This window comes from Hylobates moloch, unplaced genomic scaffold, assembly GCF_009828535.3.
Source record: "Hylobates moloch isolate HMO894 unplaced genomic scaffold, HMol_V3 SCAFFOLD_23, whole genome shotgun sequence".
In the NCBI taxonomy this organism is placed as follows: domain Eukaryota; kingdom Metazoa; phylum Chordata; class Mammalia; order Primates; family Hylobatidae; genus Hylobates; species Hylobates moloch.
Genome location: NW_026652298.1, coordinates 34,782,197 through 34,801,211, shown reverse-complemented (window position 1 = coordinate 34,801,211; position 19,015 = coordinate 34,782,197). Strand labels below are relative to the sequence as shown.

General features: G+C 41.2%; 1 protein-coding gene across 1 annotated transcript in view; it reads left to right on the top strand.

The window, feature by feature from the left end:
- RBFOX1 (RNA binding fox-1 homolog 1) overlaps nucleotides 1-19,015 on the top strand; it is a 2,506,415-nt gene that overhangs the window by 2,170,252 nt on the left and 317,148 nt on the right. The window lies entirely within an intron of this gene.

Genomic DNA, 19,015 nt, shown 5'->3' with positions numbered 1-19,015 from the left:
AAAAAGTACATTGTAAAAAAGGGAGTGTACATTTCTAAGGCACTTTTCTAAAACAACATGAAATAATACAAATATTTAGTAAGCAAGGGATGATTGCACTTTTGGAACATATATGTTTATGAGCTATGTCAGTATATATGTTGATGTGATACCATGAAAGCTGTTTTAGATGAAATTCTGATAAACAGGGCATTATATTGTCACTTACTTGCTCTTAATCCCATTCTATTAGCAGCTCAGCTTTATTAAAATTTCTCAAATATATTTCCTGTGAAATCATTTTATTTCACATCGCTAATGTATGCCTCAACACAGCATCGCCTTTGAGATGATCCAGGACTTTCTTCCCCATTTCACAGATGAGCATTGGAGATAAGAACAGGTTAAGTAATTTTTGCCTGAGGTCAAACACGCTGGGAGAAAGATTAGAAACTGGTGAGTGTTTACCACGGCTCTGTGTCTGTGATAAGTCCCTAAATTCAAATTTTCCAACCTCGGAGTTTTCTGGGTTAGACCTCCAGCTAACTACCAGGGGACGTCATGTTATGTAATTAATTACAACTATAATTATCTTGGTTTCTGGGTCATTTAAAGATCATCAGTGCATTTTGTTTTCATGGTTCATGCAGCAGAGGAACTTTTTTCTGAAGTACAAGTATAATTAATCCAGGTTTTAGACTCTTAAATAACCAGAAGGTTAAAACATCAGTGCAGAAACTGAGTTCATCTTGGCTGGTGTGCCTTGCAGTAGAGATGGGTAGAATTCAGAGCTGTTAAAAGTCGTGGTCATCTCTCTTGAAACATAAAACTTCCCTACCAGTGTCTGGATTTCCTAGGAGGTACCCAGTGCATAGACCCATGTTGTATGAATGACTGTTCTCATACAAGAGGTAAACATGGTATCCTTTTATGTCCCTAAGCGTCACGTGGTTGCTTGGAAAAGCAGTAATTTCCATAGGTCCCTATAAAGATTTCTACAAAACTGATGGAAGATATAAATGTTTAAAGTTAGCTTTCAGTTTCCACTTTTTTTTTTCCATGATATCTTACATGAAGTTAATCTGTTCAGGAAATTACCTTTTATATCAGTTTAAATGAACTTATTTAGATAAAATACCAGTTTAAAACATTCTTGACTTTGTTCTCTTCCATTCACGGAGATTTGCTTGACAGGAAGTGCTCTGTCATATGTCAGTGACCTCCAGTGCTTCTGGAGCAAATGATATTGGGACACAGGCGGTCAGTATCACCCACGTGAGGTGGTGGCATGCATTTGTGTGCTGAACCAATCAGAAGACATCTCATTCACAAGAACCAGGCCTGTTTACCTTCTTCATCTGTCATTATAGGTGACACACAGGAAGAGTTTCTGAAGAATCATTTCATCATTAAGATATATTCAATATGACAGCTTGGCTAACACATCAATCATTTGGAAAAAAAATACTGTAGTAACAGTCTAAGGAGAATTTAAACCCTTGTGCTCTGGAATCTGTATTTGCAGGGCAGGAAAAAAATGTTTTAGAATTGTCTATGGCATTATTCTTTATCAGTATAACTTTACAGCGCTTGAATGTCTGAAAGATGACTCATTCATTTATTTGTGTATTCATTAATTCATTCCACATTTATTTGTAGAGAACCTATCTGGGATCTAAGAACAATTTCAGGCATCAGAGACACAGGGGTAAACAAGACATCTAGGTCCCTGCTGTCTCAGAGCTTAAATTTAGTAGGAGAGATAGGTGGTGAACAAATAAGAAGGAATTGAGAGTAACAAGTGCAGTGAAGTAAAATATGCCAGGTGATGAAATAGCAAATAGGAGATTGATGCTCCCATAGTTTGGAGATTCAGAGAAGTTTTAAGGAGGTAATGTTTTAGCTGGGACAGGAAAGAAGACAGCCAGGGGAAGTATGGAGGGGAAGAGCACAGGGAACAGAATGTGCAAAGTCTCTGAAGTTAGAATAAGCTTGACATGTCTGAAGAAGAGCAAAGAGACTTGGGTGGCTACAGGATTCTAATGGAGAAGTAGGAGGCAGAAAAGAATAATTGAGAAGTTTATCTGTCAGTTGGAGAAAGACTTTGATGGGCGGCAGAGTAAGGCAGTATGAGCTTTATGGTTGCTGAGCGGGAAGTTGTTATGTTATGCGGGAAGCTGCAATGAGTGTGTGCACAAACCATCTCCTGATCTCGAGCCTTTTCCGGCTGAGGGCAAGGAGGATTGGGAGACAAGGGAAACGTAGTGGTGATGACGAAGCTTCTATCTTTCAGGTTCTACAGTTTAGGGATTGAGAGTATGTGTTTGCTAGCCAGACCTCACCAAACCAAGCCCCCTGGAGAGTCCCTGACAAGGACGTGGTGCAACAATGTTAGTGGAATCCATTTCATCCCAGAACTGCTGTCCTCCAAGCCTTCTGAGCTGGCTGGTACTTGTGTAACATTTCTGTCTTGGGTGATTTTCCAACTGGATATGTCATTTCTGCCAAGCCAGTGGCAGCTCCAGCCTAGGGAGGCATTTAATCTGGGACATGGTGGTGGGAGAAGCATTAGGCGCACTGTTTTTCTTCCTTTTTTATGAAGAATGGTTGGTACAAATTCAGTTTTGACCTCCCAATATAGGCTTTTATTTCCCAGGCACTTCCTTTTTCCCTGCATCCACCAAACCCTGGTGAGCTTTCTGCTGCTTTTCACAATGGCTGATTTAAGTACTGCAGAACACGGACGCTCTTGGGCACACTGCAAAGTCAGCCTCGTTCCTTGGCCATTCCTCTTGCAGGGCACAAAAGGACCTTCCAAAGAAGTGGGATGGTGTATTATTAAGTGGCAGTAATGAAGGACTTCTGTAGATTATCACTGTTTCACCAGAAGACACAACAGGAGAGCACACAGACCTTGAAGGAAATCCTACCACTGACATTTAGAATGTGGCGGACTGCAAGCTTAGATATCTACTCTCTAAATGCAGTTACTTTATCTCATAGAAATGTAGTACTGGGTATGCTTCTGGCCAGTCATAAACATTTAATAATGGTAGCCAGTGTCATCACTTGTAGTTAATAGTGGGGGTAGTAGTAAACTCTCTTTCCTCTCAAGGTTAAGGGGAGTGTTTGGAAGAGAAAAAGAGCTGAGACTGAAAGACGTTTAGCCTTCTGATTTCACCATAAACTAAAGAGTTCCACTGGTAACTATGTCCTGCCTCTTTCTATCCAAAAGAGTATCTTATTTTTAGACTGTTTTAAAATGATAATAGTATTATCTGCTGGAGGAGACAGAAATACTTCAGTAATAGCCTAATTGGAGGGAATAAGAAAATAGAACACTTGTGTGCAATGAAATACTAGAAAGCAGTGGGAATGAATGAATTGGAGCTTTATATAAGAAGAAGAATGGCTTCTGCCATTATGACTGTGGAAAATTTACTCAAAAATTTAAAATATGCAGGAGTTTTAGTACTGTCTGCTGTTCAGAAATGCATACATATGTGGTAAATATATGTAGACAAAAAAACTCAAAATTCAGAATATTGTCTGTTGTAGAGGTGAGGTAGAGGGATACATCTCAGTAGGGTTTCCGACAGGGTATTTAGCCACACTGAAATTATTTCTTAAGCTGGGTAGTAATTACAGGAATTCCTCCCTGCCTGCCTGCCTCCCTCCCTCCCTCCTCTTCCTCCTTTTCCTTCCTCTTTTCTCTTCCTTTCCTTTTCTTCTGGATAGAGTCTTGCCTTTATCACCCACCTGAGGTGCAATGGCACCATCATAACTCACCCCACAGCCTTGGCCTCCTGGGCTCAAGCAATCCTCCTGCCTCATTCTCCAAAGTTAGGACTAAAGGCACACGCCACCACACCTTGCTTATTTTTTAAAGAAAATTTTTAGAGAAGAGTGTCTTGCTGTGTTTCCCGGGCTGGTCTGGAACTCCTGGCCTCAAGTAGTCCTCTGACCTCAGCTTCCCAAAACACTGAGGTTACAGGGGTGAGCTGTGCCTGGCCAGTATTTATGTTTTGCTGTATACCTTTTGGCATGTCTGAACTATGTCACAGCATGATTTTAGAGTCATAAATGCTAAGAGTTTAAAAAATAACCATCTTCATCACACGTAGAATTGTATAAAAGATGTTTTTTCTCCTTCCCTTCCTCCCTCCTCCTTCCTCCCTCCCCATCATTTAATAATTGTTTAGTACATACCTTTCCAGATATTTTCTGTGCATGTTAAAAATATACACATTTAGAACATATATGCTTAATATAAATGACTTTATGTCTATGACTCTGTCACCACTTAAAAATAGTGTGTAAGCTTTTCAATGTTGGCACATATAAATTATCTACTTCAGTCTTAACACCTGTCTGGTAATCATCTTTCGATGTACTGTAATTTAAACAACAAGTTTCCCTATCGATAGACATTTGTATTTAAAAAACAAAACAAAACAAAAACCAGTTTCCAAATTCTGGTCTGCTTTCAATTCAGACACTGGCAGCAGCTCACACCACTGATCATCCAAATGTTTTCTCTTTGCTAGGACGAAAACCCAGCCGTTTCATACAGCCGTTTTCGTTTGCACCTGAATGTTCCATGGCTGTAGCCACAGCTAGAAATCCATTCTCTAGGGGAAAATAAGAAACGTAATAATAAACTTAAAATCCCCAATGAGAAATTCACATTTCATAGAAGCAGGGGTCTTCTCCCTCTTGCTAACCTTCTTTTCCAAGATGTTAGTGATTTTCAAGAATCGCAGGCTTTTTAAATGTTCTCCCTAAAGTGTAAAGGGGAAAATGGAGAGAAAGAACAATATTTTGAATCTCCGGACTTTGCAGTGAAAGTAGACAGGTCTATCCTAGTGTTCTGTCTTGCATGAAACACTGTCTTCGTATTTCGTCTACATGACTGTTTAATATTTAGGTCATAGTTTGTGAATACACTGGAGATGTTATGCATCAAACAAACCCAGTCTTCTGGCTTCACAACGGAGTGAACAGACACAGATAGTTCTAGATGCTTGAACTTCTCCCACGTGAAACTTAAAACGGCCTCTCATCTCAGGGCTTCCATCAAAGGGATTGAGGTCATGTCTCTCAAAGCCAGGTGCAAGTGGAAATTTTTATGGGCGCTGACTTTTGTTGTTTTCCTTCTTGGCTCATAACATTGCCTTATTGCGCAAGTAATGCATATAACTTGTGGGAAAAAGTGTAATACTGTAAGTAATTAGAAAGAAACCCATGTTTGAAATTTAAAATCCTTAAACACTTACCTAACTCCTACTCTGCATTTAGGAAATTCTTGTTTTCTCCATGATCTATTTGTAAAATATATAGACTACAAAAATGGGTTCATACATCGTTCCCCCCTGCCTTTTTTTTTTTTTTTAATTAACAGCTTCACAGTGTTCTGTTGCATGAATATACCCTAAAAAGAGGATTTGTTTTGGGGATTAATGCCTGTTCTTTTTCAGTGTTATACATTATTTTGAGATGTTGCTTTTATTATTTTTCATATTTTATTTTCTTTGGTAGAAAAAATGCAAAGGTACCACCGTGTGGATTTGGGGTTTTCAAGTTAGCAACAGTGGGCACACTTCCCTCTAATGGTTGGCATAGACATTTAGATACCGAATTTACTGTTTATATCAGGGTTTCTCAGCCTTGGCAGTGTGGACGCTGGGCTGGATAATTCCCTATGTGGGGACTGCTGAGTGCTTTGTTGGGCATTTGGTGGCATCTCTAGCCTCTCCCGACTGAATGCCAACTGTAGTTCTCCCCACGTTGTGATGCCCAAAGATGTCTCTACACTTGACTCAATGTCCCCTGGGGGGATGAAATGTTTCTCCCTTTGAGAATCCTGTTTTTAAGCGATTGGATTCTTAAGTTGTCTGAAGGATGATCTTTTCTCGTAGCATTTATAAATCAGTTGGAAGTTGGTTCTGGATTACTGCCTAAAATAAAATTCAACCTATTCTGAGAAAACAATATATTTGAGTAGGGACTAATTACCTCTTTTTTATTTCAAGTGACAAAAGTCAATATATCACACTTAGCCACTATGAAGACTCCATTTCAGTAAACTAATTAAACTAATCCTATCTGGACTCATTATTCTCAGTTCCACTAAATATTTTAACACTTGAGATTTATTTCATTTCATAAATTATATCATACTTAAAACTATCCACAGCCCCCAAGAGTTTATTTTGGACTTTTAAAAAATGTGACTTTAAGCTGCTCTGGAATGTATATTTTTCATATCTTTTCTAGCTAATCATTCACCTTGATTATGACTAATTATTAAACATGATATATGGCTTTAATTAAATGAAAGTGCTCGGTTTCTTGTTAGCGCTTATTAAATACTGACAGTGTTACAAAGATAGTGCAGCAGAGGAAATGGCATAACTCACCGAATTGATTCCATTTTCTTGCTGTAAGCCAGTGAAGATACACATTTTAAGAGACTGATTAATGCGCAAGATGGCAAGAACAGTGTTTTTCATAGTTAAAAGGAATTAAAGTCTGTGTCCACCCTGAATTCATTTTCTAACCGAGGATAGTCACATAATTAAAACGTTAATACACATCCCGCTATTTGTACGTACGTTCCAAAGCCAGCAACATCAAATAGAAATTTAGCCCAAGTGCTTCCTGGAGAAGCCAAGAGGAATAATGCCGAAGTACCACTTCAGAGTAAATTGCTCCCTACTTATAATCGTGTAATGCAATTAAATCGAGGAGCTGTAAGCTGCCTACATCGAGTACGTTTAGTTTAGATATTTGCCTTTAGACATCGCCCTATAAAGGGTTCCACATGGAAGAGAAAAGAAGGGACATCTAGCCAATGAGCTGTTCATTGAACTTGACATATGGTAAGCAAGGCCAGAAAATGCCTAAGGAGTGGAGAATTTTCTTTGGCATCTAAAGAAAAAAAAATGCAATATCAAGTTGATCTTAGATTCTGATTCTAGCAGGTGTTCATGGTACAGAGTCTTGTTCTGTGCTTCATTCAAGAATGGGAAATTCTTGTTTACCCCATTCTCCATGATGTGCTTATTTCACATGGCATGCCTGTATCACAACATCTCATGTATCCCATAAACATTCACACCTACTACGTACCCATAAAAATTTTTAAAAAACGTAAAATGCAACAACACCAGGCATGCATTTTTATAATATAACTTCTCTTCTTGGACAGAATTAGGCTCCCCAATGGAGGAAAAAAAAAAAAAAGCAGATGGCAAATATGTTAGTGACATTGTTTTGAGTGTTTGAGGTCATGGAGTCTTCACACTGAAATAATCTCTTGAATTATCTGAGTTTTAGGCTAGCCAGGGCCAAGGTGCCAGCTGAATTAATGAACTTGGAATTCATCTTTTGAGTTTCCAGTGAACATCAGGAAATACTTTCCTGACACATTGACCTCCTTATTCTCCATTTCCCATTCTCCATGTTGAAAACCATTTCATATTTGAGGGCTGAGAATATGACACCATCGTGATAAAGAAATTTAAAAGTAAGATGTAATATTATTCCAGTATTGCCTTAAGTTCCCATTCTGTATATTAAACGCCTATTTAAAGGGCATTCAGATCCAAGTTACATCATACGAAGTATGTTGAAGTATCCCAAGTATGGCCTGGCGAGGTGGCTCAAGCCTGTAATCCCAGCACTTTGGAAGGCTGAGGCGGGCATATCACGAGGTCAGGAGATTGAGACTATCCTGGCTAACATGGTGAAATACCATCTCTACTAAAAATACAAAACATTATCTGGGTGTGCTGGCACGTGCCTGTAGTCCCAGCTACTTGGGAGAGAGGCAGGAGAATCACTTGAACCCAGAAGGCAGAGGTTGCAGTGAGCAGAGATCGTGCTGTTGCACTCCAGCCTGGGCAACAGAGCGAGACTCCATCTCAAAAAAAAAAAAGTATCCCAAGTATGAGAAACATCAGTACAAATAGCGAAAAAAAATATATACATTATTCTTCTTATATATATGGGAGAGATATATATGCTTATCTATGCTTTTCATATATATATGAAACATATATATATGAAATATATATATATATATGAATACGAAAAGCAGGGAAATGGGGACAGTCATTTGGTGTTCCTGCTGAAAACTTCAATATGAAAAATGAGGAATGTATGGCTCAGGTGCAACAGGCACCTGTATATTTACACCATTGCAAAAACATGGCTCTTCTGGTATTTTGGTTCTTGAATGTAGGCTTGGAGGTGGTATTGAAGAGCTGCTTATTGCAGTGGGTTTTCATGCCAAATATAGCTGAGCTTGAATGACATTTCTTCTACTCTGGCTACAGAATCTTGGGCAGTATCATTTATCTATCCATGTGGGCTTTATTTTTCCCATGGGGAAATAGATAGTAGGGAGAGGGGTCATGGAGCGAACAGCTTTGCAGGCCATGCCAACTTTGGAATTAGTGGAGAGAATATAAGGTAGATAAGACCATCCTGTAATCACAACCTAGACTTAGACTTGCAAGAAATAGAGATGTAAGTCAGGATGAGTCTCATTCACTCAACAAACATTTATTGAATGCCAACCCCTCTCAGCCGCTGGGTATTCAGTGATGTCGAGTATGAACAAAATGCTGCTGGCATAGAGCTTATATTCTTTTTTTTTTTTTTTTTTTTTTTTGAGACGGAGTCTTGCTCTGTCACCCAGGCTGGAGTGCAGTGGCATGATCTCGGCTCACTGCAAGCTCCGCGTCCCGGGTTCACGCCATTTTCCTGACTCAGCCTCTCCGAGTAGCTGGGACTACAGGCGCCCGCCACCACGCCCGGCTAATTTTTTGTATTTTTTAGTAGAGACGGGGTTTCACCGTGGTCTCGATCTCCTGACCTCGTGATCCGCCCGCCTCGGCCTCCCAAAGTGCTGGGATTACAAGCATGAGGCACCGCGCCGGGCCAGAGCTTATATTCTAGTTGAAAGGAGGCAAACAATAAATAACTGTGTAAATTAATATATGGTTAGTGACAGGTGCAAGTCAGATAATTAAAATAGAGAGTGGTGGGGAGCTCTAGAAAGACTCCTATGAAGAGGTAAGTTGACATTTAAGCTGAGCTCCCAATGGCAAATCATGCCAAGACAGGGAGAAAGAACATTCCAGGAAAATACCCTAAGAGGAGAGGACCTTGGAATTTTTGAAAGATGAAAAGATCACCGGAAAATGGGGAGGGGGCACCAGAGAGGTCTGAGAATTGGGCAAAGGCCAGATCATACAGGGTTTTGTTAACCACGGTAATGAATATAAGTTTTATATGAATTACAGATGCAGAGATTTGCATTTCACAAAGATGACTGCTTGCCGCGTGAAACATAGACCAATGGGGCCCAGGAGAAGAAGGCAGGAGAGCAGTTAGGAAGCTGTCTGGGAGGCAAGGGGTCATAGTGGTTTGAACTGGAAGGTGGTACTGAAATGGAAGGTGAAGGAAATGGAAGTAGCATCGTAGAAAATTAACAGGCAGATCTGGGAAAACCCAGTGGAGGTGAAGGGAGTGAATTAAAATGATTTCAGGATGGAGAGGTTGGGGCTTGGGTGAGTGGTGCCATGGAAAATAATGGAGATATCTCAAATAGAAGGTAGTGAGTGGGAAGAGCAGGAGTGAGCTTGCAGAAGTTCTAGCAGAAATGTGAAAGGCCATGGTTATTTGCTAAGATGGAAGATAGATTAGGTGGTGGTCATCTCAGTTGGGCATTGAAACTTGTTTTCAAAACCTGCACCTGGTTTTGGTTTCTACACAGAGATGCAACTGGCAGATGACATCTCAAGAGGTGGGTTTGTCATGGTGGTTATTACTGTACATGTGAGACTTTTCGCTTTTAAGGTTTTTGGTTTTCTCGAGATGGAGTCTCGCTCTGTCACCCAGGCTGGAGTGTAGTGGCGCAACCTCGGCTCACTGCAACCTCCGCCTCTCGGATTGAAGCAGTTCTCCTGCTTCAGCCTCTGAGTAGCTGCGATTACAGGCACATGCCACCACTCCCAGCTAATTTTTTTTTTTTTTTTTTTTTGTATTTTTAGTAGAGACAGAGTTTCACCATGTTGGCCAGGCTGGTCTCGAACTCCTGACCTCGTGATCTGCGCACCTCAGCCTCCCAAAGTTCTGGGATTACAGGTGTGAGCCACCGTGCCCAGCCAGCTTTTAACGTTTTGCCACACGCTAAACAAGGCATGGTGAGGACTCTTGGGTTTGAGATCCCAACAGCCCCAAAGATATCAGATGTAGGGCAAAGTGGGTACCTGCATCGCCCATGTTCTTTCCTTCTTACTAAAGTGCTTGAAGTACTGGTCCTTTATGATACTTTCAGTTCTGGAGTACATGTGCAGAATGTGCAGGTTTGTTACATAGGTATACATGTGCCATGGTGGTTGCTGCACCCATCAACCCGTCATCTACCTTAGATATTTCTCCTAAAGCTATCACCCCCCGCCCCCACCCCCCAACAGGCCCCAGTGTGTGATGTTCGCCTCCCTGTGTCCATGTGTTCTCATTGTTCAACTCCCACTTATGAGTGAGAACAGGCAGTATTTGATCTTCTGTTCCTGTGTTAGTTTGATGAGAATGATGGTTTCCAGCTTCATCCATGTCCGTGCAAAGGACATTATCTCATCTTTTTTATGGCTGCATAGTATTCCATGGTGTATATGTGCCACATTTTCTTTATCTAGTCTTTATCATTGGTGGGCATTTGGGTTGGTTCCAAGTCTTTGCTATTGTGAACAGTGCCACAATAATCATACGTGTGCGTGTATCTTTATAATAGCATGATTTATAATCCTTTGGGTATATATCCAGTAATGGGATTGCTGGGTCTAATGGTATTTCTAGTTCTAGATCCTTAAGGAATCGCCACACTGTCTTCCACAATGATTGAACTAATTTACACTCCCACCAACAGTGTAAAAGTGTTCCTATTTCTCCACATCCTCTCCAGCATCGGTTGTTTCCTGACTTTTTAATGATCTGCATTCTGACTGGCATGAGATGTTATCTCATTGTGGCTTTGATTTGCATTTCTCTAATGACTAGTGATGATGAGCATTTATTCATATGTTTTTGGCTGCATAAATGTCTTCTTTTGAGAAGTGTCTGTTCATATCCTTTGCCCACTTTTTGATGGGGTTGTTTTTTTCTTGTAAATTTGTTTAATTTATTTGTAAATTCTGGATATTGGCCCTTTGTCAGATGACTAGATTATAAAATTTTCTCCCATGCTGTAGGTTGCTGAAACAGGCAGTTTTTTTGAGTGCTTGCCGCATACCAACCATTGTGCAAAGCACCTAGCATGCATTATCTTGCTAAATTAGTATAGGATTTGTAGTAAATTCTATGAGCTATGTTCTATTATTATACTCATTTTATAGATAAGAAAACTGAGACCCAGGTGTTTGCTTAATTTCACACAGCTGATAAAGAGAGGATGCGGATTCTCTAAGTCCAGAATTGAGGCCGTCAGTCACTGGATCATACTGACATGGTATTCTTTCATATATCCCTGTCTTCCAAATGCATAGATGTACAATAGCTGTCAGTACTGTATCTCCCTGGGCCTAGTTTCTTATCAAAATTGCACATTTGCTGGCAAGAAGAGAGTGGCACATTGATCTCAAACTGTGAAATAAATGCATACGCCTTCAGAGAGGTTCTTCGAATGTATGGTCAAACACTGCAAAAGCTGCTGTGTGTTTGGAAGAAAGATGAAACTGGAAAGTCTTTGGCTCAGGGTGCCATTAGGAATGGTGTCGGTGGCAGCTGTGGGCCATCATGGTACACATCCTGCGTCAACTCCAGGCCTCCCCACAATCCCATGAACAGCAAAGCCCCTCATCTTTTGAATGCTAGAGAAAGCTGAGTACGTGTAGGGCTTCGCCATCGGTTTAAAAAGTCCCTGGAATTCCTTGATTATTTTAATGTGCTAATTTCTTGAGCTTTGTTTTTGTGCTGTCTTTGATTTTCCACTTTCGCCTTTATTTTATGCCATTGTTGCAAGAGTGAAAGCATCCCAGAGCTTAATGGCTCTCTTGTTGTTCAGCTATCGTGGGGGAAAAAAGAGCAAAGCACACAAAACAAAATGAAATACGCTTTTTTTTTTTTTTGCTTTTTTTTAAATTTAAAGGCAGCCAAAAAATTGTTTCTGTTGCCTTTGATCAAGATCATATAAACATAATTAGTGTTTATTGTGTCTGAATAATCGAAAATAGCAGGAAACTGATCTCAGATTGCATGGAGCTAGAAAAGATTAAGCCTGTCCTTCTTGGCAGAGTTCTCCAGACACAAAAGATAGATGTGATACAGCACTCGGTATCCATGATGTGTTCGGGAAAATCCTCAGAAGAAACTTGCATTGCTTTCTGGGGAAATTCCTGAATACAAGTGGCAATGAGATACGTGAAAATTATTTTCACCTGATGAATACTGTCTGACCATAACTATTGCTGGGGTGTATAATTCAAAAGCTGTAGAGTGAAGCGTGCAATGTATGGGCTTTGGGATACAACAAATGTGGATTTAAATTCTACCTCTCATTTTTATCATCTCTCTGCCTGGGATAACTTGTTTCACCCCCTGCCCTGAGCTGAAGCCCCCTCAACTGTAAAAGAAAGATAACAACCCTCACCTCATATGGTTCTAGGGAGGACAGCATGAGATAATCCACATCCAGCAGTCCCCAACTTAAAAGTGGTTTGCCTTACCTTTTTTTTTTTTTGACATTACGAATGATGTGAAACCTTTCTGTTTTTCACATTCGGTATGGTATTCAATGAATTCCATGAGATATTCAATACTATTATAAAATTAGCTTTGTGTTAGATGAGTTTGTCCAGTTGTAGGCTAAGGTAAGTGTTTTGAGCATGTTTAAGGTAGAGAAGACAAAGCTATGATGTTCAGTATGTTGGGTGTATGGAATGCAATTTTGATACAATATTTTCAACTCGTGATGAGTTTATGGGGATATAACCATATCGTAAGTCAAGGAAAGCATGTATGCAGAGCTTAATAGAGTGCCTAATACAGAGTAAGTGCTTAAAACATTTTTTTAAAGTGTGATACAAGTTCTTTGGAAAGCCTGAATGAATTGGGGGTACGGCCATATGTAATATGTTCAATGCAGCACCATTCTTTAATAAATTACAAGTTGGTCTATTTCTTTGTTTATTTTTATTTTTATTTTTATTTTATTTTTATTTTTATTTTTATTTTTGGAGGCAGAATCTCACTGTGTCACCCAGGCTGGAGTGCAGTGGCGTGATCACAGCTCACAGCAGCTTTGATCTCTCCAGGCTTAGATGATCCTCTACCTCAGCCTCCTGAATAGCTGGGAATACAGGTGTGTGCCATCACGCCCAGCTAATTTTAGTATTTTTTGTAGAGACGAGGTCTTGCCATATTGCCTAGGCTGGTCTTAAACCCCTGGGCTCAAGTAGTCCTCCCACCTCAGCCTCCCAAAGCACTTGGATTACAGGCATGAGCCACAGTGCCCAGCCAGGTCTAAGTATTTAATGAAATGTTGATTGGGGTGTGCTTGCTTCCCCTGAAGCCTGATTCTTGATCTTTGTTCTGGACTCCAGGTTAATCTTGTGAACAACTCTGGAAGATCCTTACACAATGACTTGCTTTAGACAAATCTTACGGTGAGGCACAACATTGCCTAAAAACAATAATAAGCATAATTGTCATCCAGATATGTTGGGACCCTACAGAGAAATTCAGAAGACAATCTGGCTGGAGTTTTCAGTATGTACAACAGCAGGCTTGGTTAGGCCGTGGTATTATAATTCAGCAACAACACCAATAATAATATTGGTGGTTACAATTTCTTAAGTATATAGAATGTTCCTTCTACTATGCTTAAGGCTTTATGTGCATACAATCTTTATGGCACCCTGCCAAATCCATGAGTCCACTGCCGTTTTCCAAATAAGAAGATGGGGGTTGTAGTAGTCCATTCTCATACTGCTATAAAGAGATACCTGAGCCTGGGTAATTTATAAAGGAAAGAGGTTTAATTGGCTCCCAGTTCTGTGGGTTGTACAGGCTCTGCTTCTGGGGAGGCCTCAGGAAACTTATAATCATGGCATACGGTGAAAAGGAAGCAAGCACATCTTCACACCACCAGCAGGAGAGAGGGAGACAGAAAAATAGAGAGACAGAGAGAAGGGAGATGGGCTGCATACTTTCAAACAACCAGGTCTTGTGAAAACTCTATCAAAAGAACCACAAGGGGGATGTTTGCTCCCATTATTCTGTCATCTCCCACCAGACCCCTCCTCCAACAGTGAGAACTACAGTTGGACATGAGATTTGGATAGGGACACACAGGCAAACCATATCAGGGGTCTAGAAAGGTTAAGCAATTTTCCCATAACAATAGAGAGAATACGTTCTAATAAGTAGGACTTGATCCAAATCTGAGAGACACCCAAACTCATGTTCTTAACTATGAGATTTCGATACTTGGAGTCAGAAGACTTGGTTTTAAGTTTCAGTTGCAGGGACCTTACTCATATCTTCTAATCTCTCAAAGCCTTGCCATATCATCTGTGCAAAAGAATACCTTCTTCACGAAATTGTAAAGACTCAATGAGAAAATACACTTAAAGCATCTTTGCACATAGTAGAGATTATGCAAGTGTAAGGTGCTATATTTCACATTAACACCTGACCATAGATCATTTTTGGATTGTGTGAGGGATGGTGAATTTATAAGTTTGGTGATTTTTGATGAAAAGAATCAATATGCTGTCTCTTTACAGAGGAATTAGTGGTTATAAGAACTGACAATCCATATAGAGATTTATTTTTCTCAGTAGGACACAAAGAGACTATTTTCTTTCCATTTATAAGAATATGTATGTGCTTAAGGGAGGACAGATTCCAACAATCGAGTTGTTTGCTGTGATTTGTACGCCCTGGGGATATGGAGAGTTGGGTATGTAGAAAAATTACAATTACGGAATAAAAAAAGGTCCAGGGAGAAGGATTTTTTTACTGCCTGCTTTGGTTGTGTGGCTTGGAACAGGGACTTTCCTGGAGGGTGTGGGGTCTTCCTTGCTGACCCTCGTGTTTTTTGGAGGCCCATTGGTGCTCCTCGTTGTGCCTGTTCCTTCTGTTCTTAGTCCTTCAGAACATAGCTCTTATCCTTAATTGACCTTTTGCACTGAATATGTGACAGTTAATCCACTGTAAGGTTTTAGATAGGCAGCATGTCCAGACACTGCCCCCTGCACATGACTGGCCCCACCTCTGTCCCACCTTGGTGTTAATCCCATGGGGTAGATTTTCTAGGCCAGTCTCTTTTTAGAATAACATTTGCTGATGTCCCTCTAAGAGCGTTTCTGGGCATGTGCCCTGCTTTGTAAAAGAAGGGCCCTCATGGAGGTAGAGGAAAGAAGTTTCGGGTCCCAAGATCTCCAAGGATACCAGTTATAGGGCTAGCTGGGTACCTGCCTCCCCATGCTCTTCCTTTGTCACTGCAAGAGCTCTGCTATAATTTTCTCCACATCTGGACTTCTTTCCTCTCTTTCTTGCATAGCTAACACCCATGTGTGCTTTTGGACCAGTTTCCTTGTCCCGTTCACAAAATTAAAACTTCCTTGACCTCACTGACTTGGTTAAGTACCTTTACTGTATCACTTTATAATTTCATGTACCTTCATTTGTAGCTTGCATCATCATTTCAGTTTTACAACTTTTTATGTAATGATTTGATTTGTGATAATCTTCCCCCAAAAGGCTATAAAGGCCATGCAGATGAGGACCACATACGTTTTTTCTTCCTATGCATCCTCAGCACGTGTGCCTTGTATAGAGTAGGCTTTTAACAGTGACTAAAAGGAAGAGTGAGTCAATGGATGGATGGAGGAATGAATGAATGAATGAATGAATGAATGAATGAATGAATGAATGAACCAGCCTGTCCAGACCCTGGTTCTTTTAGGTAGCCTGAGATTCCTGAGGTAAGGGACAATGATATGAACTTGCATTAGTTTACTTTATGCACTCTATCGCAGCTTTAACTGTCACTGATTACTTGCTGCCCTTAGAATACAAGCTCTCTCTGTCTTCCTTCCCCTCCTGCCTTTTGCAATCTCATTTCATGCTTTGCTCATTTGCCACCACAATAGTTAAGCCAGGCCAGAATTATTTTCAGTGTTTGAAAGTTGCACACCCACTTCTCCCTTGCAGATTCTGCACACGCTTTTCCTCCATCAAAAATGTTTTATTCTGCCTCTTCAAACATTGCATTTTCATAATCATTTTTAGACCTCTGCCTGCATGTCCCTTTTTCATGGAAGCCCTCCCTCCCTGAATCCTCTAGGTTAGACAACTTTCCCCTGTACTCCCCTTGTATAGCACCTTGCATTTCCCTTCAGAGCACGTCCCAAAATTATAATGAAATATACGTTTGCATTTGGACAATGGCCTGTTTCCTCCACTCAGGAGTAATAGCTGCTTGAGGAAATACCTTGGTCATCAAAAAGTGTCTGGCTCCTAGTAGGTACTCCACAGGCAGTTATCAAATAAAATTGTAAAACCCAGGCACTCTTTATGGTCCTACCAAAACCAATGACTTGAATGGGAGGTATTTCGGGTCAAGGAAGAAAGAAGTCCGGCATGTTCATATTTATTTACCTCCTGTGGTGTGTGATGGCCCCTCCTTCTTCCTGGGCTACAGTCAGAGCCACTTTCTCCTAATCCCCGATAGGTTAAGCTGAGTAGGTGATAAAGCCCAAGTTATAGTAGCGTAAGCACAAGGAATTCTGATTATGTTAAGAAACTGAAAACTTCAGGAGCGGTTCTGGCTATTGGTCATTGCTCAATCTAAGGGTTTGCATAATTACTGTAGGGATCTCCTTCGGTCCGTGGCTTAGTTTGACTCTCTTTGGTGTCTTGGTTTTTTGTTGTTTTGGTTTGGTTTGGTTTGTTTGTTTGTTTGTTTGTTTTGAGACAGAGTCTTGCTGTGTCACCCAGGCTGGAGTGCAGTGGCATGATCTCGGCTCCCTGCAACCTCCGCCTCCCAGGTTCGAGTGATTTTCCTGCTTCAGCCTCCCATATAGCTGTGACTACAGGTGCATGCCACCATACCTGGCTAATTTTGTATTTCTAGTAGAGAAGGGGTTTCGCCATGTTGGCCAGGCTGGTCTCAAACTCCTGACCTCAGGTGATCCGCCTGCCTCAGCCTCCTAAAGTGCTGGGATTACAGGTGTGAGCCACCACGCCCCACCTGGTGTCTTGATTTTCATTGCTTCTTGCATATAGTCAATGGTTCTGAGATCTGACAGGAAATGCCTGGTGGAAGAGCTATAGCCCATGCAGGATCTCACTTCAGACCTTAATCCTTAATTTTGTGTCTGGGAAGATGGGGTCCTTGATTGGCAAGATGCTCATGACTTCTTGCTCACCTCTAGATGTCAATCCACAAGTTTTCTTTGGTATCTTCACTGTAAGAAAAACCCAACTATAGTATTACACTCAAGTATACGTTTATGGGAGCACACTTTTGATATAGTTTCTATATAATTTTCCTACCCCATCTGTCTTAGGTCAGATTTCCTAGGGATAATGCCATGCCTGAGATGTGGGCAAGTGGTGAATTGAAGGAATGCTCTCTGGACAATGCTATAGCGGGTGGCAGTAATGAATCAGGATAAGGCAGAGGAAGGTATGGTTTTAGGGGAAACATAGCCTCAGCCTGATCTTGTAAGAAGATCTGGATTATTCTTTGTGCCAAGGATTATTTCACCGAGTCTTATCCCCACCCCGTTTCATCCATCTGTCTTTGGCCACAAGGTGTCCCCCAGGAAGGGGTGGTAGCCGCCTTACCCCCTACCTCCACCTTTTCTCCAGGCATCTCTGGCTAAAGTGAATCATGCCAGCCAAGTCCAACCATTCAGAGAAGAATTCAGGTTGTCAGCAGTTAGCAGCCATCACCCACACCAGCAGGAAGATGGTTCATCAAGCTAGGGAGGATGGCTGAGGCACCAGCTTCAAAGAGTCATAGAATGGCCGGGCGCAGTGGCTCACACCTGTAATCCCAGCACTTTGAGAGTCTGAGGTGGGCGGATCACCTGAGGTCAGGAGTTGGAGACCATCCTGGCCAACATGTGAAAAGAAACCCCCTCTCTATGAAAAATACCAAAATTAGCCAGGTGTCGTGGCGTGTGCCTGTAATCCTAGCTACTCTGGAGGCTGAGGCAGGAGAATTGCTTGAACCCAGGAGGCAGAGGTTGTAGTGAGCCAAGATCGTGCTACTGCACTCTAGCCTGGGCAACAGAGCAAGACTCCGTATCAAAAAAAAGAAAGAAAAACAAAGAAAAAATAAAGAGTCATAGAATGAGAAAGAAATCTGAAATTAGAGGGATTGCTGTATAAGTAATAACCTCTACTTGTCTTTTCTGAGTAGTTCCAATTTTGCCGAGTCCCTTCTGTCTCCTTGGTCTTCAGCCTGAATCTCTTGCTTACCTCCCCTAATGGCCATATGGGGAACAGGATTTTATTAAGGAGACCTCGAAAGGGTTGACACAGACAGGAGTCAAACCCCCACATCTTTAGATGCACAGGCAGTGAAATCAACCTGTACTTCCCATCTTCTTGCGTTTCCATTTATCCATCCCTTTGGGGGTCCAGGGTCATAGCCTCTCTACTGTGCCTCCAACGGGGGCCAGTACAGTCTCTGGATTCTCGATCACCGACTCCCTTTTCAGTTTACGCATTAGGCAGTTTTGGGGACCATGCCAGGGTTTCATGTGCCCCGGTTGAGACATGAAGAACGACAAATTGAATTCTCTTTTGTAATTCTCAGCCAGGAAAGTCACTCTTTTTTCCTCATATAAATGATCAGATCGCTGCTGCAGACTCATTCAGAATTCCTCTGCCTTATTGTTTCTCAATCCGTCTACTTCCACGATCCTCGCTTTCCACCCTCCTTGCCGTCCCCTGCAGCCTTCATGTCTGTGCACACATAAATAAGGCTGTATGCACGCGTGTGAGAATA